This window comes from Panthera pardus, unplaced genomic scaffold, assembly GCF_024362965.1.
Source record: "Panthera pardus isolate Hobbes unplaced genomic scaffold, ASM2436296v1 HiC_scaffold_10, whole genome shotgun sequence".
In the NCBI taxonomy this organism is placed as follows: Eukaryota; Metazoa; Chordata; class Mammalia; order Carnivora; family Felidae; genus Panthera; species Panthera pardus.
This window is the reverse complement of record NW_026526655.1, coordinates 68,882,582-68,907,737: the sequence shown is the minus strand read 5'-3', so window position 1 is coordinate 68,907,737 and position 25,156 is coordinate 68,882,582.

Sequence of the window (25,156 nt, the reverse complement as noted above, 5' to 3'; positions counted from 1 at the left end):
TTTTCGTTTCATTGATGATTATCTTTTACCATCAATATTGTCTTCCCTTTTCCCCAAAACACTGATTTTGTCAGGCCTTTATTTGGTGACAATTTTTATTTCATCAGCTCACAGAGTACACTTTTGGCCTTTGGTTCCTTATGAACAGAAGAAAATCATGGTAAGTACATACCCCGACATGTAACTCAAAAGGAGGAGAAGCTTTCTTTGTCAAACTTTACTGAAACAAAGTGCATCAGCTTAATCAGGTCTGTTCTTGGCAATGTAGGAACATGACATGCCAATTACATAAACTTTCAAGTAAGTGAAGACTCCTGCTGACTAATTCAGTGTTGATTGTTTTCCGCTACTTGGCTTTGACTGCTTGTTAGGACTTAAGGGAAAAAAAAGAGAGAGAGAGAGGGGATGGGAGAGAGGGTAAAAATCGTAGGAATTCTCTCCTTCCGTCAAACATTCTTATGATTGCCAGCAATTAGTTAAGCTTCTTGGCGGTAAAATGACAAGATGGAACTTGACCAAATACAATGTGTGGAACTCACAGGCATCTGCCCCAGCTGAAAGACATTACAATGTTTGTTAACCTTACGGGTCATTCCTGATTCACTTCTGCAGACAGAAAACAAGATTTATATAACACAGATCAATACTGCCCTAAGACTTTCACCATTGAGGATGCTGGATTGAGGCACTTCTCTTTATCAGTTTACCATGACACTAATGTATTTTGCCTGTTTTGCCTGGGCAGTGATGAATCTGTTGGCAAGAGAAAACAAATAAGTTTTGTTGTTGAGAGACATGTTGTCCACGATTTGTCTCAGCAGACATGCCAGCTTGCTGGCCAATTCATTTCCTATTTAATTTAAGTGGCGTATCTGTCTTCCCCTTTCAGGTATGTCTTTTGTCTACTGCACAACCACACTGACGGTACACTCAGAGAGTTTGCAGTAGATCTCTGCAAGTAGATGGACGCAGCAGAGCCAGGAACCCAATCTATAATTTTCAGAAGAATCTCTCTGAAATATAGAGCCACCATCTAATCTAGCGTCTGGCGTGAAAACTACCATTTTACTCGGTGTCTGGCATGAAAGAGTATTTTAGCACCATTTTACCAGTAGTTCATGAATCTGATGATTCTTCCAAATTGTAAATACACGGCAAGTATTCTTTTAAAAATCGTAGTTTAAGGGGCACCTGGGTGGCTCAGTCCGTTAAGTGTCCCACTTTGGCTCAGGTCATCATCTCATGGTTTGTGAGTTCGAGCCCCTTGTTGGGCTCTGTGCTGACGGCTCGGAGCCTGGAGCCTGCTTTGGATTCTGTCTGTCTGTCTGTCTCTCTCTCTGTTTCTCCCCCACTTGCTCTCTGTCTCTCTCTCCCTCTCCCTCAAAAAATAAATAAACATTTAAAACAATTTAAAAATCAGAGTTTATTTCCTAATGGAGAAGTATTTTATTTACTTTGAGAGACCACGTAACTTTAATTGTGAAATATATGTGGAAAAATATGAAAATACTCGGGTGTGTTACATGAGGATATGGTTCCTAATTTCTTCATTACCTCAATTAGTTTTACTCAGCGCTCTCACCTTTAAGACATAGGATACTATTTAAACAGCAGAGAAACAAAACACAAGGTCATTCATTTTAAAAGCAATGTTTCTATAGTTTAATTGTAAGTGAAGCTGCTTTGAAAAGGAAGATAACATACCCTATCACCAGACACCCATGACACCTAACTAAACATTAATAGGAAAGCCAAGGAAGAAATGACGTTAAATTTCAAATCATGAAAAAGCTGACGCTCTCGGAAAATGTGTCCGGTGGTGGAACCATAGCACAGGAACTCCTAACTCTGACAGTCCTTAAGCAATGGAACAGTTAACAGAGCACAGCACGGTCCACAAATGTGCCAGCTAAATCTCTGTGTCAGAACACATTAATTATAGCAGTCAGTTTACCTTTCTCCCTCATAACATTTTTGATTAAAATTTCACACATTACAATGATATGTGTCTTTTCTACAAGCTGTGAAATTTACTCAGCCATCAATAGGTTTGGATTTTGTTCCTAAGAAGCTTATAGTACATAAAAAGTTGACTTATGATCTCTGAATAGTGAAATCAAGGACAGTTTCTTTTGGATAGGCTCAGAATTTTATACCAGCAGTGGTGTCGCAGAGCAAAACATTCATTAGTAATATTGTACCCCCAAAAGCAATAACTTCTCTCTTAATATGTTGGCTCAAAATTTATAACTGCAAGGCTTAATTAAGCTGTAGATTATGTTTTGAAAGGTATAGTCAACGTAATGAATCCCTGAAGGTAAAATATAAACAATAAAAGATAATCAAAACATTTATCTATTTAATGGATTTATATAGTTGTGTTGTAAATGTTATTTAACAGATGTGCAAAGATTAGTAAAATAATGCAATGATAATTGTGAACACATTCAAATCATTACTATCTAAATTGACATGCAATACTTCTGTGTTAACTCTTAAAACTGCAGAATACAAGTTCATAAGTCTGTCAGTTTGAAATCCAATTATTTTTAAAGGTGGAGCACTATAGTTTAGATTCTATACTTGTCCGATTAGTTATCTAACACAAGACTGTTCTCTACTTAAAAATTGAGGATTTAAGAAAGTAACCTTGAATGAAGATTTCTCCAGTGTTCCATCATTTATCAGATCTTAAGATTTCCTCTACATCAATCATGTCCTGGAATTACTCTTCTTATGAGATTCCTTTTTTTAAAAATGTTTATTTATTTTTGAGAGGGAGGGAGAGAGAGAGAGAGAGAAGAGAGAGAGACAGAGTGCGAGTGGGTTAGGAGCAGAGAGAGCAGGAGACACAGAATCCAAAACAGGCTGCAGGCTCTGAGCTGTCAGCACAGAGACCAACACGGGGCTTGAACCCACGAGCTGTGAGATCATGACCTGAGATGAAGTCGGATGCTTAACCGACTGAGCCACCCAAGTGCCCCACGAGATTCTTTTTTTAAAATAATCATTTATATAGGAAATAAGAGCATGCAGTGTGCATTCATAAATACACGTAAACACATACCTAGCCCCCCTCCTGCATACACAGATAATATAATATGTCATACTACCTGGAATTGCTAGAGAAATCGCACGTTAATTTTTTTTCACTTTAAAACACAATAAATGACAAATATTTTTCTTATTGAATGAAATTTCATATTGATGTATTAAACCCCTAACTCCTTTATTATATAAAAAACAGTTGAAATATAAGCACCATATTTCAAATCTTCTCTTGAGTTTAAAAGTTCTATGGATTTGAATGCCAGTGAGGATCTGTAGATCCTCCTCTCAGACATGAATGTTCGAAACCTTTCCTTCATAAGAAGAGCACTTCTTTTGATAAAAGAGCTAATTGGACCCTAATCAATTTCCTTAGATCTCACTTACAGTTTTACAAAATTCAATAGTTTGCCTTTAAAAAAGGAAAATTTCTCAAAGAGAGAATATACCATATTTCAAATAATCTATATTTGGAAATGGGGTGAATTATACTGGTTAAATTCTTTTAAAAAATGAAGATTTGGCTAACTGTAGGTCATTGATTCTAAGGCTTTGTAAATTATAGACTGTAAATACCTTTTTAGCATCCATGAATAACCGAAGTTGAACCATTTGTGAAGTAAAACTGGTCCCTTCTCATGACACCTCGCCATATTTCTAAGTGTGGGAATCCACAGCAATATTCCCACTCCTGGACCAGGGATGATAAGGCTCTGGCTTCCTTCTCTTCAACTCACTGCCCAATTTTCCACTGAAGAAGTCCAATTCCATTCATGATGAGGCATGTCTGTGTTAATCCTTATTCCAAGAAGGTTGTTCTAGTTAACCTATATCCTACCCACTGTCATTTAAACTTATCCTTTTCATTCTTGCCATTGAAGGGGATAAACTACTAACGACTATTTTTCATAAACTTGAGGGAAAGTGGTAGGCTGCCTTTCAGTCTTTCCTTCTCTAAATTATTTAATCTGAATTTCCTTATTTTTCCTCTATTAGCCTGCTTTGCAATCTTATGGTTATTTCTACTTATTTCCTCCTTCACATCATCTTCAATTTCCCACATTTAGCTTAATGTGAGGATCCCAAATGCTAATGCAGTCCCAAGTTTAATGCCCCAGTGTACAAACATCAAATTGGCCATGGAATGACTGAGTTTAAACATGTTAACTGAGTTTAAACACGTTAACAAACACACTAGTAAATACAAATAAACTTCCATTATATCCAATTTGCATGTACTTTCCAAATAAAATAGAGATTGCTATTTATCTAAGAGTCAATATTTATTAAGAATGTTGGAAGTCACCATTCACAGAGGTCACACCAGGACTTTCACCAAGCAATATAACCAATATCAGGAATAATATAAGTGATGTTCTTTCCCAAGGAAATGATACATTTGAGTATCATTGAGATGGGCTGGGGAAAGAAGCTGTGCATCATCAAGACCTTTCTTTCTCCATCCAGACAGCACTGCAGAGGTCATTTGGGAGAGACCCACTTTCCCCATCACTAACTTAGCTTTGCCCTCCTTGGGAGATGTGTATAGGCTTCCGCTCTTCCTTACCCTCGCTGGGTTATGCAGAACCTGGTGCTTTCCAATGTGCTATTCCTAGAAATCCTGAGTTCCTCCTCCTATTGCTCTGGCACTCAGAAGCTTGGACAATGTAACTCAGATCCTCAATTTTAGATGCTCTAAAAACAGAAATAGGCAGGCTTTGGTACAACAGAAATTTAAAGGCTAGATTAATTCTAGAACTTTCACTTTAAATCAAAAGCATTCTTAGTTTATCCAAAGAGATCACGGTGGGCCAGAGGTTCCAAAACTTTACATGTCAGAATCACCTGGAAGGTTTGTTAAAATACATATTACTGAGCCCTGAGTGCAGAGCTTCTGATTCAGTAGATGTGTGATGAGGCTTAAGAATTTTTCTTCTTCACAGCAAAGGAAATAATCAGCAAAATGAAAAGGCAACCTCCTGAATGGGAGAAAATACTTGCAAATTACATATCTGATAAGGGGTCAAATATCTAAAATATATAAAGAACTCATACAACTCAGTGGCAAAAAACACAATCTGAGTTTTAAAAATGGGCAGAGGATCTGAATAGACATCTTTCCAAAAAAGACAAATTAACCAACAGATAATGAAAAGGGGCTGACTGTCACTAATATCAGGGAAATGAAAATCAAAACTACAATAAGATATCACCTCATCTTAGAATGCTGTTATAAAAAAGACAAGAAATAACAAGTGTTGACAAGATGTGGAGAAAAGGGAACACTGTTGGTGAGAATGTAAATTGGTGCAGCTACTGTGGAAAGCAGTTTGGGGTTTCCTCAAAACATTTTAAAATGGAACTACCATATGTTCTATCAACCCTCTTGTGTATATCTATCCAAAGAAAGTTAAAACGATATATGCACCCCCATGTTCATTGTCGCATCTTTTAAGATATCCAAGACATGAAAAATATCCAAGACATCAAAATATCCATTGATGGCAATGGTTAAAGAAGATATATATACATATCTATCTATCTATCTATCTATCTATCTATCTATCTATCTAATGGAATATTATTCAGCCATAGAAAAGAATGAAATCTTGCCAATTATGACAACATGGATGGACCTTGAGGACATTATTCTGAGTGAAATAAGTCATACAGAAAAACATAAATATCATATGATCTCACTTATATGTGAAACCTAAAAACAAAACAAAACAAGCTCATGGATATAGAGAACAGACCATTGGTTGTGTAAAGCAGTGCATTGGGGGGGTCCATGAAATGAGTGAAGGGATCAAAAGGTACAAATTTCCAACTTTAGAATGAGTAAGCCATGGGGATGCAATTCACATCTTGGTGACTATAGTTAACAATACTGTATTGCATATTTGAAAGTAGCTAGATGGATGGATCTTGAAAGTTCTCATCACAAGAAAAAAAATGGTAACTGTATGGTGAGGGATATTAACTGGATCTCTTTGGTGATCATTTTGCAATATATATAAACATTTATTTTTTTTAAAAAAAGTAATTTCCACTTCTAACAGCTCTCAGATAATGATAATACTTGTGGCTGAGGACCACAAGTTTGAGAGTCACTGGTGTAAGCTATGCTTACACAGGCAAATTCTAGAAGAGATGAAATTTCTAGGACTTCATAAAACTCTCTCTCTCACACACACACACACACACACACACACACACACACAGTGAAAATACTGGGAATGAACTGAGTCCTTTTTCTCCTTCATTATCTTACTTTTTTTAACCTAGGCTTGGAAAATAATTTGGTCACTAGGGACTCAGAATTTTGTTTGTTTCCTTGTCTTCCTCAGAGCTATGTTTTTGTAGGCAAAGGTTAGTACAGGCAAGGACCTAGTTTTAGCTGATACTATCTGCGCCTTCCACTGCCTCTCCTCCCCTGGTTTCATGTCACACCCTTACTCTCATAGAAACACAGAGGAAGCAAGAACTCTGTAGCAGCATTGCCCATGTGTGCCTATGAGAACAGTAAACCTGGCTTTTAGTTCTGAAAATATTTTACATATCCAAGTAAGCATCAGAGTTCTAGCGTTTTTCCACAGACATTTATTAAATTCCTCCTCTAGTTTATAATACGGCAAATTATAATGGGTACAAAGACAAATTTGGGGGTCTTTGAATAACTTCCACTTGTATCACTTTACTATTAAAAACTATTTTTGCCTGTATTATCAGGTGTGATTCTGTGAGGTAAAGATGAAATTTAAGTAATTCCTGGGATTTGTACATCTTGATTTAGTTTCACCAAATAGACTCCAAGACAAGGATTTGAGAGCAAATAACTTATTCGGAAAGTCATCCCGAAAGTACTGGTGAAGGAGTGGAAATGTGAGACAGAGACGGGAGGAAAAGCCAATAAATTAAATGCGCATAGATGAACAAGCTCACAATAAAATCCACAATCTATATATTAATCGGTCAAGGAAAGATGACAAGACTTTATCAGCCAGGAGACATTTGTGTGCATTAGTGCATTTTTTTTAACCACGACAAAGATTTTGAACATTTCTTAAATGCCTCAATAAGACTACTTTTGAAAATGAATGATAGTTTCCCCTGCCAAGTTTTGCATCAAAGCTGACCATGCTGCTCCTACTTTGGAATTTTAAACAAAATCTAATTAAATCAACAAAGTTCGCGGGATGGGGTTAGGCTGTTTCCTGAGTGCACATGACTCTCCAGCTCTGCCTGGAAGAGCGTTCAGCCTTGTTTTCAGCTGACTTTGTCTTCTGGCTGGCCCTTGATCACTCTTAATGATCCCCAGCTGTACCAGTTCCCTGCCTGCTTTAACCTCAATTGGCCTGGCCTCACATCTCCGCAGCGTCTGGAGGACAAATGAAGCCAAGCTGACCAGCACCTCCTTAATGTAGTCCCAGATAATAGGTGCTAATAGACATTTAAATCATTCCTTTTGTTCTTCTATACGTGCTGTGAAAATTAATATGGGCATTGTTTTTTTTTTTTTTTTAAATCAGGGATAAACGATAATCAGGTGGTGTGACTGTCAATCTGGTTTCCACCTCTCTCACCTACTTCGTTATTTTAAAGATGTTTACAAACCTGCCAGCATAGCACAGAGGCTATGACTGAAAGGCCATAGAAATGTGTTCAGAACTGGCCACAGATGGGCTACGGCCCTAGGGCCTGAGTGTACCACTGTCTATATCCTACCTCGTTCTAAAACTGACCCTTTCCCCAGGATGCCTTTTTATGAAAATCATAGATCATATAATAATAGTAGTAGTAGTCGACTCTATTGGCTTATTTTAAATTAAAGATTAAGAAAGCATCACAAAATCAAGCGTTAGACATGAAGATTGGCAGGGGGTAAGTTTGTCATATTTGGCTATTACCTCATTAACAGAAAGGAATCCGGACCCTCTGTTCTCTACAGAGATATTAACAGATGTAACTTAGCTAAAGGCACGGAGGTTATATGCAGTCCAGAAACGATTCCTAATGAGTAGTCAAAATGCACACAGGCACACCTTGAATGCTGTATGTTCCAGGTCATGTCAATCAATTGCCTAACTTTGTTCAAATTACTAGTTTATATGTACACACCCTCCCAGAACCCAGTGTAGGTCCTTATTAGGAATTGTTGTTTTATTTTTATCTCTTATTTTTGTTGTTATTTTAAGATCCAATTATTTTTCTGAAAACAGCAACAACACAGAAGAAATCAACATCCTCGGTCACTCTCCTCAGCTCGGGAGAGAATTTTGAATTGCCAACATCTTCTTCATGGCTACTATCATCATCAGCCACAAAGTCAGCTTCTTCACGCTGTGCTCTAGACACAGCATTAGAATATATTGACAAAGAAAGGAGAAACCACGGACTTGAAGAGAACTATTATCAAATGTCATCCAGTAATTTTCCTAAGAACTTTTGTCACTATGGACAATGGTAATATAATGAACAAAGCTTTCTTGAAAAAATGTACCTGGCAGTTTTTCTTTAGACAACTGAGGATAGATTGCTTGCAAAGTTGAAGATACATTTGTGTTTGTCAAATTCAAGTTTCACCTACATTTATGCTTTTATTCTACAGGAAGCCATCCTGGTATATATATGTATACACTTTACACATGGGTACATGTGGAGTATATGCATCTCTGTCATTGTGGTGTATTTTGAAAAATGAGTGTGTAGGTATATACATAAATGTATGTAGTATGCGACCACATTATTCTAGTTGAAACTGAGTTCCAAAGTGTTACCTGTTCATACTCTGAAAAAATTTTAGAGATAATCACCCTGTGAACAATGGTTCTAGATGGATTTACACTGATTTTATAATTTTTCTGTGAATTTATTTTTGGTCTTGTGAGTTGTGTGAAAGAAATATAGAACTGTTAAATAATGTTATTTAATGTGAGTTTAATCATCCCACTCCCTTTCGTATGGCAACCAGGTTTTTATTTCATGTACTTATGCTCCAAACTCAATTCTGCACTTGGACATTCATGCCATGAAACTCCTCGGAGAATCAAACCAAAATCACCAAGAATGTAATTCAAGTTGAAGATTTTACATAGCTGGCTGGCAGAAAATTTGCCTATAATCATATGCTTGTGATATCATAGTTGGCTTCTTGGTGAATAATCTTCCTGTCAACACTGAATGGGTGCCGTGTGTGTGTGTGTGTGTGTGCGCGCGCGTGTGTGTGTGTTTGTGGTGTGGTTAGTACCATGAGTTGCTTTGCCCCAGCCCCTGACATTGTTTACTTCTACCTACTTTAGTCAAGTGTACTATGTAATGCACTTTAAAGCTAAAATGCAAAACACTATGTAAATGCAAGATTTATTCACCTTCCATAAGCTGATGAAGGCAACGTCTGAACTTGCCTTACCGAAAGGATTTTTGCAGCAAATGGTTCAGAAAACCCTTCATTCAGGTCTGCTGGGAATAATGTGTCCAAAGTAAATACCCAAAAGGCCTTCGTTCTACTAAGTTCACCACCTGAATTATCCTTTCTCTGTGAAGGATTAATTTTCTAAATGCCTATGAATTTCAAACTAGAAACTGCATGGTACAAATTAATAAAGAGTTTAGCTGTAGGGCAATCAGTGGCACTTTTTCTAATCAAACACAATATACCCAATGTACTCTTTTAAGATTCTAATAGTTCACCAAATATATTCGAAGCGACATGGGCATGTCATCACACAAATAGCCTTATTAGAAAAACAATTTCCGAATTAATAAAATCCGAGACTATCATTGCCAGGATGTAAGGAGCATTTGACGAGTGAGAACCAGCAGTGTGTCTGTGGAAAGCGTCAGTTAAACTCTCCAAATGCACTGGCATCTGAGAACACTGACTTCACTCTTGCTTTGAGTTTAAGACTTACCTAAAATTACATCCTTAGTGATTCAGGAAGACTAAGATTAGCATGTTTGCTTGAGCCTCTCCTCTTGTCTTTCATCTGCCTCTTCTTTCCTCCTCCTCCATTTTCTTTTCTTGTATAACCTCAGATGCAAAAAACAAGTTAAATCCGTCAGCTCATGGCACCTGATCCTATCCCATTTCTTCAATGTGTGTTGCTGTTTTATTTTGGTTTTAGTGGTTCTCCATCATCCCTATTTTTCTTTCCCTTTTCCTCTTCCTACTATGTACACACTCCCATTAAAAGTAAATTTGTAAGGATATGTAAGAATACTTAGAAAGATCTCTAGGTATATATTGGAATTTTTACTTTTATGTAATACCTATTATACTATTGTCCTTGCTTTTTATTTTTCTGGGTTTTGCCTTTTTAAAAAAAAATTTAATGTTTATTTTTGAGAGAGAAAAGAGAGACAGAGTGTGAGTGTGGGAGGGGCAGCGAGAGAGGGAGACACAGAATCTGAAGGAGGCTCCAGGCTCTGAGCCATTAGCACAGAGACCACCATGGGGCTCAAACTCGCAAACTGTTAAATCATGACCTGAGCCGAAGTCAGATGTTTAACTGACTAAGCCACCCAAGTGCCCCAACGTTTTGTATTCTTGTTTGTTTTCCTTTTTTCACTCAGCAATAAGTTTTAAGATTTCCTCTTCCTCTATGTACTTCTAGTTTATTGCTTATGAGTATCCCCACTTTTCTTGCCCATCTTCCTACTGATGGACCCTTAGATTGCTTCCAATTCACACACACATACTCACTCATACACACATATGCGCGCGCGCGCACACACACACACACACACACACACACACACACAGTGTTGAAGTAAGCATTCTTGTATTACATACCCTATTAGGAACCTAAGCAAGAGTTTCTCTGGATGGCATACGTACTCAGGAATAGAACTGTAGACCCATATGGTAGAACTGTAGACCCATATCTGCACATTAAATTTCACTGAGTACTGTAACCTATCACTGTAGGTACAGTGTTGCTATTTTAATTTGCTTTTCTCTCTTTACTAGTAGTACTACTAATATCTCCTTGCCCATTTTTCTAGTTTTCCTTTCTCTTTTTATTTTACAAAAGTTCTTTAACTGATGTAAACTACAGCCCTGTTTTGCATTTTTGGAATGTGTGTGTATAAGAAAACCTTATGCACTTTAATATCACAATATCATTAACATTTACATAGAATTTGCAAGATCGACATACCTAGTTGATAGTGTCTTAATACTCTTATTTGAAACCTTGGAAATTTTATTGTAAATATTCTCTGCCTTATTTATATATTATTATTGAGTCTGCAGCTATTATTAGTTTTTACATTTGGAGATGTCCGTTCTAGTAGTGACTGCCTTTTAAAATTTTATTAACATCTGAAAAATGGATATACTTAGAGGCAAACTTTTAGAAAATGAAATCCAGTGGAATAGATATTAGTTCTAAACTCTATAAAATATCTTCCTTCATGTTGTTGGTTTTCTGTTTACCTTTTCAAAAGTAAATATTTCCAAGTTCTAAATATATATATTCTAAATATATTTTTTCTCTGTGTTTATATATATATGTATCTATATCTATATCATCTATATCTATATCTATATCTATATCTATAGCTATAGCTATAGCTATATCTATGTCTATATCATCTATATCTATATCTATTTCTATATCCAGAGATTACATCTTAGAGACTGGAAGGGAGTAGATGTTGAAAATAAGCACAGTTTTATTAAATGACTTCATAAATACTGGAAAGGAAATTTTATTTTTGACTCTTACAATTTCCTTCATTTTGGATGAGAAATTCCTGGGCTTGAGTTTTTGACTCTTGATTTGAGATATTTTGTGTTCTTAAGTAAAACTCAGAATCCATACAGAAAGGCTGGAAGAACAGGATTTAGGACAGTTAATTCTGACTGTTACATGCATTCCTTCATAACCATGGGTATAGCCGGATGGCAGAACATAATTAGGAAGGGGTTCTCTTCCCCAAAGGAAAAATCCCGTTATTACCTTGTTGTGAGGGGTACAGGAGAGTGTGGAGAACATGTGAACATAAAGCATACAACAGCAGGAATCCTGGGTGAGGAAGATGGTGACTCAGCCTTGTGGAGACATGGCCTTTGAGTGATTTTCCCACCCGTGCATAAGGATTTGCTTTGATCCTCCCAAAATCCAGCAAATGGATCTCTCTTGTGACAAGTAACATACATGTGCAAGAAAGTTATTTGTGATGAAGGGTGTGATCCATAACCCTTGACTACAACAAAGCAAACAATTGCACCCAGTAGTGAACTCATGACCTTAGATTCATTAGCTGAGTGTTCTCACCAATTGCACAACCAGCCATGAATATATACAGGAAATGGGTCCTGCTGAACTTCAATGCCACTTCATAGTCAGAACTCAACTGTAGAAATTACCCAGACAATCTGTACACCAAAGAGCATGAAAGAGGGATTGCAGTACAAGAAAATTAGGGTCTAATCACTCTCAAAAATTTCAGTTCATGAATATGACACTGACTACTAGCAGATTCAACTCTTAGAATATAAAATAATTTGTGGTTTGTGAGTCCTTAATTTATTTAAATTGATATGTAATTTCAGATTTAGTGTTATTCATAAATCATAAATGAAAACTTATCAAGAGAAGAAATTTTATTAAGAACCAAGAAAACTCTTTATGGATAGTTTTGTTTACAACCCTAAACTGTTTCTTAAACTATAAAGAAATAATCAATGTAAAATATTATTTATTATGCTATTTTACATGTTATAAATATTATATAATGTAATTTGATTTTATTGAAAATAAAATATATTTATTGAAATGTAAAATACTATCACTGTCAATATCATCTCTTCTTGTAAATTAAATTGAATTAATGACAGTATAAAAGAAAATCACAATAAAATATGTATCTATAAAACCAATTGTTGAACATCAGAATATCTTCTACAAGAGAATAACATGTCAATCATTAAAAATTCAATAAACTACATTTTTATAGTGATTTAAAGAACAGTGTTATATTTGGAAATAGAATATGCTTTTCAAATTTTCCAAGGAAAAATTGGCATCTTAACATTAATAGTCATGAAAATTTGAGGGCTTTTGGGAGATCTTAAATTATATTATTATGCCTCCGTTAACTGCGATGTACAGGATGAGTAATTCTGATTCAGACCTAAATCTGGTTCGATCATATTAAATAAACATGTACATAAGACAAAAATAGTCAAATATTGGAGATTTCACATGGTTCAACATAGCAATTTTGTCTTTGATTTTTGTTGGCTGTTGGTCACTTTCCTGTTACATAAGCATAACTTCTCAATTAAGAAAACTTGTTTCCTGGGGCACCTGGGTGGCTCAGTCGGTTAAGAGTCTGACTTCGGCTCAGGTCATGATCTCATGGTTCATGAGTTCAAGCCCTGCATCGGGTTCTGTGCTGACAGCTTGGAGCCTGGAGCCTGCTTCGGATTCTGTGTCTCCTTCTCTCTCTGCCCCTCCCCCACTTGTGCTCTGTCTCTCTATAAATAAACGTAAAATAAATAAACGTAAAATAAATAAACGTAAAATAAATAAACGTAAAAAATTCTTTATAAAAAAGATATTTAAAGAAAACTTGTTTCCTTTTCATATGTCTCTTTCTTTAAAAATCAAATATAAAAGAGTAGCTCCCAGTTAGTGAAGGTGTGTGAACCAATGGATTCTAACAACGTATTCAAATATAGATAGAAACTAAAGAAAGCCTTTTAGACATTTTCAAAACTGCATAACAAATATAGAGAGCTGGGTATTGGTATTTGATTTGAAATTTTTTACTCAATTATCTTAAAAGTTTGAATATTAGGAATTCTAGACTTCCAGAATATTAAGAATTCTAATTTTGATATTAAATTTAAAAGTAGCTATACACATAACATAGTTGACAGCTGTATTAAAATATTTCATTTTATTTGTGTGCACATAACTGATTAGGATACATAAGTTTATAGAGAGAGTATATATGATAAGGTTGTTGGTCAGGCAATGTAAACAGAGGAAGGTGGAAAAAATAAGAATCAATGGTTTTCAAAATGGGACGGTTTGCATTATAGTGAATACTGTTCTCTTCCACATGCTTTTTGTTGTCGTTTATTTGTTGCTTTTGAGCCTTGGAGGTTTGAGACAAGAAAGATCATGAAATAGAGGTGTGAAAATTCAGATGGCAGTTAATTAGTTTAGTTAGACTGTTAACACGCACATAATGGATTTTCAGTTTTTTCTCTTTTTTATCCTCTGACTTCAGGCAATTATACACCAGCGCTTCTTGAATAAGTTATTGTACATGATTTCAGAAAATAGACTGCTTGCACACTTAAGCCCCACCTAATTAATTCAATTTATTGAAACTGTTTATTCATCTTAAGTCCGGTTGAGTCTACAATGACCACCATTGAGCTCATTCATATAGTGTTATCTTTGATGGTGAAGTAAGTCACCTTTTTTCTTTCCATTGCTCCTGAGGAAATATTGTATATTGAGCAGTTTACAATTTAAAAACACTAACTTTACCAAAGAGAGATTATGTTTATTGATTCTTACATAAATGTGTCTGAGAAATGAGCCACATTTGGGTCTTGAATTTTACATGAGTATTTTAAATTTTGTCTTGACATTTTATAATTTACCTTTTATTTTTCTAACACATTGGAAAAATCCAAAAATGGGAATTGAGTAAAACAATCTAAAGTTTTCAAAAATAAGACCATAAGGATGGGGACTTTGAGAAGTGGTTTTATTTTCTCATATTATGGGAATATGTACAGAAGTTTTCCTGATTCAACATAAGGGACTCTCTTGTTTCCAAGAGTGATAGCTCTCATTGTAACTTTTCCTTTGTGTTTCTGAATTACAAAACACTGCTCCACTCAAATTCTTCTGCATCATCCAAAAGGCTATTGTTATAACCCATTCCTAGGGTTGGGTATGAAAGACAGACCCCAGGAGCCTCAATTTGGGGGGAGTCTAAGATTTCTGCAACAATCAGGTTTGACATCACTCATTTATTCAACTTTTTAAGTAATTATCTAAACTTTTTAGAGTTTGGTTTCAGAAAATAGAAAGCATCTAAAATATCCTTCACACTATATAAATGAATTAAAAAAATGAACAGTCTTACTGGGGGATATGGGCATAACATTTAAGTAAAGACAATGATAATCTGACCATTCTACAATTGTCACATAACAAAAAAGCACACCATCCTCTACATTTTGTAATGATTGTATGATACAGGGATATATATATAGGGAAAGATAGAATAAAGATATAGGGAAAGATAGAATAAAGTAGGCAGAGAGGGAAAGGTTAGGACCCAAGGAGTCTGGGTGGGGTGCAGAAAAACACATATTTTGAAACAATGCTTGGAGCATTTGACTACAATCAAAGCCCAAACCCCCTCGGTCATAACGTTCCTGATCAACCCCCCTGGGTTGTAAGGTTCCTTTTAAGAATGTAACAGACACCGCCTACTCCCCCACAGCTCCCCCCAGGAATTTGACAATCAAAATGCCTAACTAAAATAAGTAAACTGTAAAACTTATGTTAAACAAGGGACAGTATAACCATGGCCTGATTCCTCACACAATGGAATGGAGCGAATTAAGAACGGAAAACCCATCCCCTAGAGTTATCAAGCCAATAAGGGTAGAACCTGAGAAGCAGCGATGGGGAAGGGGAGGGTGCCACCAAAACCCTATAAAGCAAAGCCCCTTGCCTATAGTCCGGAGGTATTCACTTTCGAATGGCCCCTCTCTGTAAAGAGAGCTTTTATACTATTCTTATTTTCTAATCTTATACTCTAATAAACGTTTGCCTGCTGCTCATTTTATTCTCTGTCCACCTCTTCATTCTTCAAAGTGGTGAGACAATGAAGCTGGGCATTGAAGTAAAGAATCCTGCAACAACTGCATCAGTAAACTTGAAACAACTAAAAATTTGTGGCCAACCAGAAGATGAAAAACATAAATATCTACAAATGAAGACATTCATTACTTTAGGAAGGGGTAACTTTCTTGACTCAAATCATGGACTAGTCAAATCTTGGACTATTTTCAAAATAGACAACAAGCCTACCATGGATGGCCCCAATTTTTTTAACATAATATAAATGGTGTAATAATCAAAGGAACTTTGATGAAAGGAAAAAAAAATATTCTCATGTATTCTCAGAGTTCCAAAGAAAGTATTTTATAACATGATTAGAGTCCCTGAATGAATCACATTTCTTACTTGGAAAAGAAATGGGGACCTGGGTTAGGAAGGAAGCAGGAAGATTGAAAAGGGGGAACATGTTTTTTTTGTTTTTAGTTTTTTTAAATGTTTTGTTTTATTTTTGAGAGAGTGAGACAGAATGTGAGCAGGAGAGGGGCAGAGAGAGACAGAGACACAGAATTCAAAGCAGGCTCCAAGCTCCACGCTGTTAGCACAGAGCCTGATGTGGGCATCAAACCCAGAAACCACGAGATAATGACCTGACCCAATGTCAGATGCTTAACCAACTGAGCCACCCAGGCAATGTTTTAAGAAACATTATAAAGAAACTACGGGATCTGGTGATTCACCAAGTAACATGTAAGAGATGACAAAGAAGGACATATTACAGGTCACTCTAAATTTTCTCCTACTCAAGCATGTTTATAACCATTTTATCTCTTTTCCTTCCTCATTTTGTACCAAGCAGTGAAATGCAGATTACATGTAAATTTCGTCTGATAATGTGCAATGGCATTTCCACTGATTTCTTAAAGAAAGTCTCCAAAGTTTACTTAATGTTTGTTGAATTTGGGACGATGTTGCTAACACCAGGTAAAGATGTCTAGCAGGCAGGACTGATGCTCAGGAGACATTATGTGTTCACTTATCAGGTGGACTTAATAAGAGAACAGATGTAACTAGATATGGTGCCTAAGTTTACTTTTAGAGCTATTAGTTACCGATTTCAAGCCTTCTCCTTGGATTAATTTCATGCCAGAGACTAACATATTACTAAAATATCTTTTTTTTTAAGTTTTGTTTTTTTTTTTAAGGAAAATAATGTATCATTAAATACTTGACTTCTGGAAACACCTTTGTCCATACTCCTATTCTCAAAAGCCAGGAAAGACACAATTTGGGAGAGCGTTGATAGTGACAAATTCAGTTATCTCGAAGACATATACAGGCTGCCCAGGTCTTGCAATCTATTCCCACATAGCATAATGCTGTCTACATTGACTGGGCCAGAAATACTTCATTTCACTGGATCACAATCTTATAAGACAGCCTTGTCATTTTAATTTGTCACTCTTTGTCTCCTATTTCTCATTGAAGTCTCATCTCTTCAGCCAAGTGCCATAGGCTACTTTTCCCAGGGAAAAAAAAAATGCTATCACACTGAATAGAAAAAGGAAAGTCACTAACAGAAAGTTTGTGTCTAAAGACACTACTATAGATTCCATTCCCACAGACATAGCAGGTGGTATAAATACAATCTAAACTGAGACAGAAAAATGAATTGTTGCTTCTATTCCCTGTCTCCAGTGTTTCTCGGAATGTTATATCTGCTTCTTCTACACAGTTATTGATTTGGTATCCCTTATCATCCACAGAGCAAAAAGGAAGGGGGGAAAGGAAATAGAGGATGGGAGGGTTAATGTCTGATGCATGGTCTGAGTCTGAAAAAATATAGCAATTTTGAATTATTAAGAACCATAAGCTTATCTCATTCAGAAATCCTTCCTGCTGATTTAGAAAATAGGTCCCATTTTTATTAAAGCTCCACCCTGTATAAAGAAATAGTGTACAGATAGGAGACACTTTTATTATGTTTTGTCCTCTTTTTTAATTTGATCTAAAAATTTGTGACATCGATTACATGCAATATAAAGGTCATATGTATACTAATGGTATATATATCACTCTTTTCACTTATTTAAAAAAAAGTAATTAAAGAATTTTTCTGATTAATAAAAATGCCCTCCTTCTCCTTATTACACCTTGGAACAACAAACACGATGCCGACTGAGCTTCCCATAATTCTTTAAAAAGTATCCACTGGTTTTATAACTAAAGACTGAAAGATCTATATGTCTAACATATGTTCTTTACATAGCAACTCATCCCTTCTGTTGGGCTTTGTTTAAGGACACTTTGCCTTTGTAAGAAAAGGATTTAATTAATGGCAGCATTTTACATTTTTTCCTGCAGTGGAGAAGATAACTACAGAATTAGTACTTACCCTACCTGGGTTTTAAGACACAGGACTTCCAACCCCAGCGCAGGCACCTGAGGATTTGGCAGGGTTGTTAATTCCGGTTGGCCTTCTAATTCAAAACTAAAAAAAAAAAAAAAAAAAATCTTCAAAATCAAAGCAAAACAGACAAAAAATGGAAGCCTAACTTTTACACTCTCTATGTAAATTACTTTGCATCGTGCCTTACTTTTCTTCATATTTCTTCAAAAAAAAATGCTGAGAAATTCTTATAAGGAGCTATATAAGAGTGAATGAAGACTAATGTGAAATGAAATGGCCCAAAATTGTGTGAATGCCCATTACCATCTTCATAAAATATTAATGACAAATAAGCATATTTTTTTAATTTTTTTTTAACATTTATTTATTTTTGAGACAGAGAGAAACAGAGCATGAACGGGGGAGGGTCACAGAGAGACGGAGACACAGAATCTGAAACAGGCTCCAGGCTCTGAGCTGTCAGCACAGAGTCGGACGCGGGGCTTGAACCCACGGACCGTAAGATAATGACCTGAGCCGAAGTCGGATGCTTAACCGACCGAGCCACCCAGGCGCCCCACAAATAAGCATATTTTTAAGAACTAAGGTATAATATTAGACTCATAGGTATTTAGTTGTTCATATGCCTTTCATGTATGTGTTCCTTGTTTGAAATTATTTGCTTTAAGGTCAAAGACCACATAAATGTAAGCAATCCTGCATGCTATTAGGTACAGGTAAGATACAAAAAAGAGTTTTTATGTGATAATCTGATATTAAAAGTAAAGTGTGTGCAATAAGTCAGAGAGAAAAAGGAATAAGTTCGAGCTGGATATTAAAGACTAGAATACAGGATTTAATTCTAGTCACACTTAAGACAAGGAATTTAACTTTGATTTGGGGGCTTCCTCTCATGTATTCCCTTTCTGTGGCTCTGCACCTGATTGTATTCCAACACTGTGGACACTTCTCTAATTTATGATGCTAGAATGTTGCATGAGAAAGTGCTGTTATATCACTTTTTTACCCTCCAAGGATGTAAAACACAAAATGAACAAATTTAGTATTTAATAGAAATGTGCACAGGTGGACATTAAACAAATGTTTCCTGATAAAGATAGCTATACATCTGTGTGTTCACCTGCTCAAAGAACTACCAAAGCATCAGGAAACACTAGAGTGTGAACTATGTTTCTAAAAATGATGGCATCAATGGGTTGTCTAAGAATGTAGTTTGAAAAAAAAACACATAAAATTTGTTTTTTTAAGTTAAGTTTTGCTGAACATATGCACTTATCTAGTGACTCTTTTCACTTGAGAACAATAGCATAAGCAATTTGCATCACGAGGTATAGGAAATAAAACAAGATGAATGAGTAGCCATCAAAATCCTGGATCAACACATACTGTGGTGAGCATTGAGCAATGTATAGTATTGTCTTTGTTTTGCACTTGAAACCAGTGTAACATTGTGTGTCAACTATATTTTAATAGCGGAAAGGAGAAAAGAAAGAAAGAAAGAAAGAAAGAAAGAAAGAAAGAGAAAGAAAGAAAGGGAAGGAAGGAAGGAAGGAAGGAAGGAAGGAAGGAAGGAAGAGGGGTTATGTTATCATGTCAATTACTTTTCCTTTGTAACTTGGCTTTTATAGTTGCATAATAGTCTATTTTATGGATTTACCATATTCTACTTACCCAATTATCTACAGATATGTGATCAGGTTATTTACAATATTTTAATATTGGAAATAATATAGTGATGAAAATCATGTACATTCTCTTTTGTATACATTTCAGTGTTTTTTAGGAAAATTTCGAAGAAATAAGCTAACAGATAAAATTTAAACACATTTTTTTGATGTTTATTTATTTTTGAGAGACAGAGAATGACCAGAAGAGGGGCAGAGAGAGAGGGAGACACAGAATCTGAAGCAGGCTCCAGGCTCTGAGCGGTCAACACAGAGTCCAACGCGGGGCTTTGAACTCACGAACTATGAGATCATGACCTGAGCCAAAGTCAAATGCTTAACCCACTGAGCCACCCAGGCATCCTGGTTATCCACATTTCTTAGGCTTTTGTTACATATTGCCAAATTGCCTTCCAAACAAGATGTACTAATTTTCCTCCTAAAATCTATAGACAAAGGGTGCCTATTTTCCTAGATTATCATTTACATTGGGTGTTAATTGGGAATTTTTGAAGAATGATTCTCTTTTTCACATCTCTGTAGTTGGCATTGTTATAATGTGAATAATGTGAAATAATGTGAAAAGATGACTGACAATGCCTATTTAAACATGCATAAATACTCAAAGAGAGAACATATAAAAGCCCTGGACATCTGCATGCTATAGTACATATGATATTAAGTGCTTAACCATTTATTTGTCCATTTATAAAACATGTTGTAGTAGGATTAAACTGCATCCCCAAAGAGACATTAACTTGTATTATACTGAAGTATTTATTATTGCAGCATATGTAACAGATAATATTTGTTTACATTTTTAATTACTTACATTTTCAGCCAAGAAAATCTCTGAGGATAATGCTTCATTTACAAGAGTGTCCTGGCAAAAGACAACATAATGTAATCACATATTACCAACAATTCCATGACAACGATGCAGTGGTTTTAAAATGACTTCCAAATAAAAGCTTAATTATAGCAAGCTATAAAAAAATTAAACAGAAGATACAATAACGGCACTAAAATTAAATTAAGAAAAAATCACACAGTCCATAAAGATGTGAATAGAAATGAAGATAGTGAAACTAAATACCTGGCATATTGTCCATTATGTTCTGGAATCCCATTGTTCAAGTCTAATTGCTCCTTCCTCAGAACTCACAATGCTGGATACAAATGAGCCATAGGGCTATACTCAATAATCAGAACTGATGCAATGTTTGGAGGAAATAAGGTACTTTTTATTGAAAGTCATTTCTGCTTTTTCTATTCTAGTGAGATTGGGGGTGGGGTGGGGGTTGGAAGCTGGGGGAGCAGAATTACATTATTATGAAGGACAGGGACTATATCATTACCCATTTTTTAATTTAAAAATGCACTGCATTCAAGGTTGGGGGGGATGGGTGAAATAGGTGAAGGAAATTAAGAGTACACTTGTCATAATGAGCACTGAGTAATGTATAGAATTGTTGAATCACTATATTGTAGACCTGGAATTAATATAACACTGTATGTGAGATATGCAGGAATTAAAATAAAAAAAAATGAACAAAATCAATGTTTAAAATGCATAGCATTCAGTAAGTAGGCTGAAAATATCTAAATTGTAATCTTTCATATTGGGTTAGGAACATATTTGTATTGAATATTTTCATATATTTGTATCTGGTGCTTCATAGCTCTAAAATTTTAAGGATAGTGAAAGAGCCATAGTGAAAATTTCAACTCATAAGAATTTGGTAAAGTATAATCAGGAATATATAACAGAAGAAATAGAAAGCCTGTATCTTTCTGTTAGTGGCTATAGCTTTTTCCCCTTTAATATGCATGATGTATTTCTGATTTATGAATTGCAGAAACTTAGTAGAGTTTGTCTCTTCACAAAGATGTGAAAAAATGAAAGAATACAAACTTTGCTCTTCACATTGGATTCAACCACCTTCTAATATATGAGATATGAACTGATTGATCTGGCTGCACTTTATTTATGAGATCACTCTCCATATGGCACACATCTTCCAGGTAATGTATTTATTGCAATAGTATCTCTGAGGTGATAAAAGGAGGTCTGGGACAATGTGAGAGAAGTTCTGGAAAAGGAAATTGTGCTGTGATTCAAGAAAGGGTTATTGATCTGGCTAGATGCATTTGGAGGACATAACCAAAATCAAACACCAAAAGGAGAGCCATAATCATACTTTAGGAAATTATTTGGCTTCAATTGGGTGTGCTATCTCTTTACAAAATGCTCAGTGGTATTTTGTACACATTTTTCTTCACTTGTTGATGACAAAGAACCAGCATGATTATCTGAGTAAAACAAAAGAGAATGAAGTACAAATGACTTTCTTGAGGTTTTTTTTTTATTTTAATCAGATCGGAACTAGAAAATATATTAGATTTTATTTTAGTACATGATGTCATAGATTTGTGTTTCCTAGATTTCCCTAGGATCTGTGAGGACCCATTTGGAACTCCAGAGTTTATAGAAAGATTATTTTAGGCTGAAGACATTTGAGGTTCAACAGATGCAGAGAGAAACCTTCTCAGAGCTTCCCTTATCTGACAAAAAGCAGAAACTTCTGAGAAATGAGGATTGCCATAATTTGCCTTTTTGAGGTACATTCTACTCCCTAGGGAGAGATCAGGAGTAAACCTACCATAAATCCCCTCACTGGGGGATTTTTATGGCTCAGAAGAAGACACAAAGACCACTCATAGCTGCATAGACAAACATTATCACAACTTTTCTTATCTCTCATCAGTTCTGCTAAGGGAAAAAGAAAATCCCTATATCTTTCCTAAAGAAACCAATTTGTTCTCCCCACTGGAGTCTTTCTTCTTCCTTTCCTTCCTCTACTAAGGTATATAAGTCCCAAATTCTAATCACCTCTTTGAGTTACTCATCACTGAGCATTCCTACCTGTATGTGTGTTGCATACATAAATAAACCATTTTTCTCCTGTTAATCTGTCTTTTATCAGTTTAATTAGCAACTTCCAGGTCATAAACATAAGAGTGTAGACGAAAAGGTTCTTTTCTTCAACTGGCACTTATTGAAATTCACTTTTAACTGAAATAGGTCTATTGAATCAGAATCTCTAAGAAAAGGTTCTTCGAATAAGCTTTTTAAACAAAAATCTAAGTGACTTTTATCAAGAAGTTATGGCAGCTTTGCACTGTGAGCCTACTGCCATGGACCAATGGATTCATCATAAAGGGGAGTAAGCTGAGAACCAAAATGTACAATTTCCAATTTGACACAGGAAAATAAGAAGAAACAAGGTATAGGTTTTATTACTAATAAGATCTTCATCTTTAATTCAATCCACAAGTCAAATTTTACAAATTTTGTCTGCCCTGACTTAGTCAGTTCTGCCTATGCAAACAGATCTAACCAGAAGAACATAATTTCTTCCCACTTTATCAGGAAGAACAATACTATCATCATTTATTGAATGCACATTATATGTAGGTTATCATTTCATTAAGCTCATTTAATAACTTAACAACCCTATAAGGTAGGAGAGTTATTAACCCCATAAGGAAACTGAGATACAAGTATATTAAGTAATTTTCCCAAGATCATAACAGTAATAAGTGCCCCCAAAGCAATTTGAACCAAAAGAGACGGGTGCCAAAGACATGCTTCTGCTTAAAATTATGATCTTCTGTGCACCCAAAGAGCCAAAATTTTCTTGAGAGAAACAAATTCATTTCCATTTCTCACAATATGAAGCTATAAATGTGCAAAGGAATATGTCCCAGTAGAGAAAAAAAAAAGTTTGATAAAATAATCAAAAATAAAAGGATAATTGAGGAGGAGGAGGAAGAGGAGGAAGAGGGGGACAGGGAGAAAGAGGTGAAGACGGTATAATAGTGGGAAAATAAGAGATTTCCTAAGAAGCAAGAAACCATAAGAAGCCAGTCTACAGTAGTAAGGAAGCCTTGAAGCCTTTTGTCTTCAGGGCATTTGCTGACACCTCTGGCCAAAGGCACCATCTTGGGAAAGCAGGACAGCACAAAGCTAGGACCAAAGGTAGCTGGAGGTCAGATACTATCCTCAAAAAGCCAGGCTGTCAAAAGTATAAGGCCTTCTATTCACGACCTAAGAAACAATTTATCACTTTAAAGAACACTTATCTGTTTGGGCTTTGCTCCTCACAAAATTCAGAGAAAATCTGGGGGAGAGTTTCCCTGAAAATTTCTAATTATCCCTTTACATTTATATGGTTTGGGAACTGGAATTCAAATTCTTATTTGGTCACCCCAAATCCCAAGCCAAATGTTTAGTTCAAAATGTTACTCAGTGAATAATTCCCCCTACCTCCTAGGAGAAGCATATATACATTTTCTATGAAAGGTCTGTCTTTAACCCAGTCCTCAAAGAATTCTCACGGATAAAGTTTATAGACACAGTCTCATAACTAAAAAGGTCACTAAAACATGTAGAAAGAAGACATTAGAAATGAGTATAAGCATAAACAAACAACAAAAAAAAAAACCCTTTCAGAATCAAATTCATAAAGACTGCAGATATTTGAACTAATAGATATAGAATATAAAATACAAATATTTAGCATTTTTAAAAACAAACCACAGAATTATTTAAGTGATGAGGAATTAACGACTGGGAAATTTGAAAAAGCATGAAGTAGAATTTCTGGAAAAGATAAAAATAATAAATGTTATTAGAAGTTCATAAAATAACTAAGAAGAACATTTAGACAAAGCTAAAGGAAAAATCATTAAATTGACTGATATTAAAAGAAGCCAGGGATAACAGAAGCTAGCTACCAAGACATAATAATGGCACAGATAAGTGGCTTCTCAACAAGAACAACAGAGGAAAAGAAAGAGGTCAAATAATTTCTCCAAACAGTAAAAAACTGTAAGTAACAAATTGCATGTTCAGAAAATTAAAAAAAAAAAAAATTCAAAGAAGATAAAAATAAAGATTTTTTTTACATTAAGAGAACTGAAAGACTCCAGAAACCGATGTTGCATTGTAAGTTAACTATATAAAATTTAAATGAAAAAAAAGAGAGAGAGTCCTGAGACAGGTTGAAATTAAAAGACTTTCATTAAAGGAAATCCTGCAGGATGTACTTGTTTCAAGAAGAAAGGAGTTGAAAAAATAAATAACATTGCAGAAAATGTTAAACTAGACATTTATTTTGTAAAGCTGTAATATAGTAGGTACC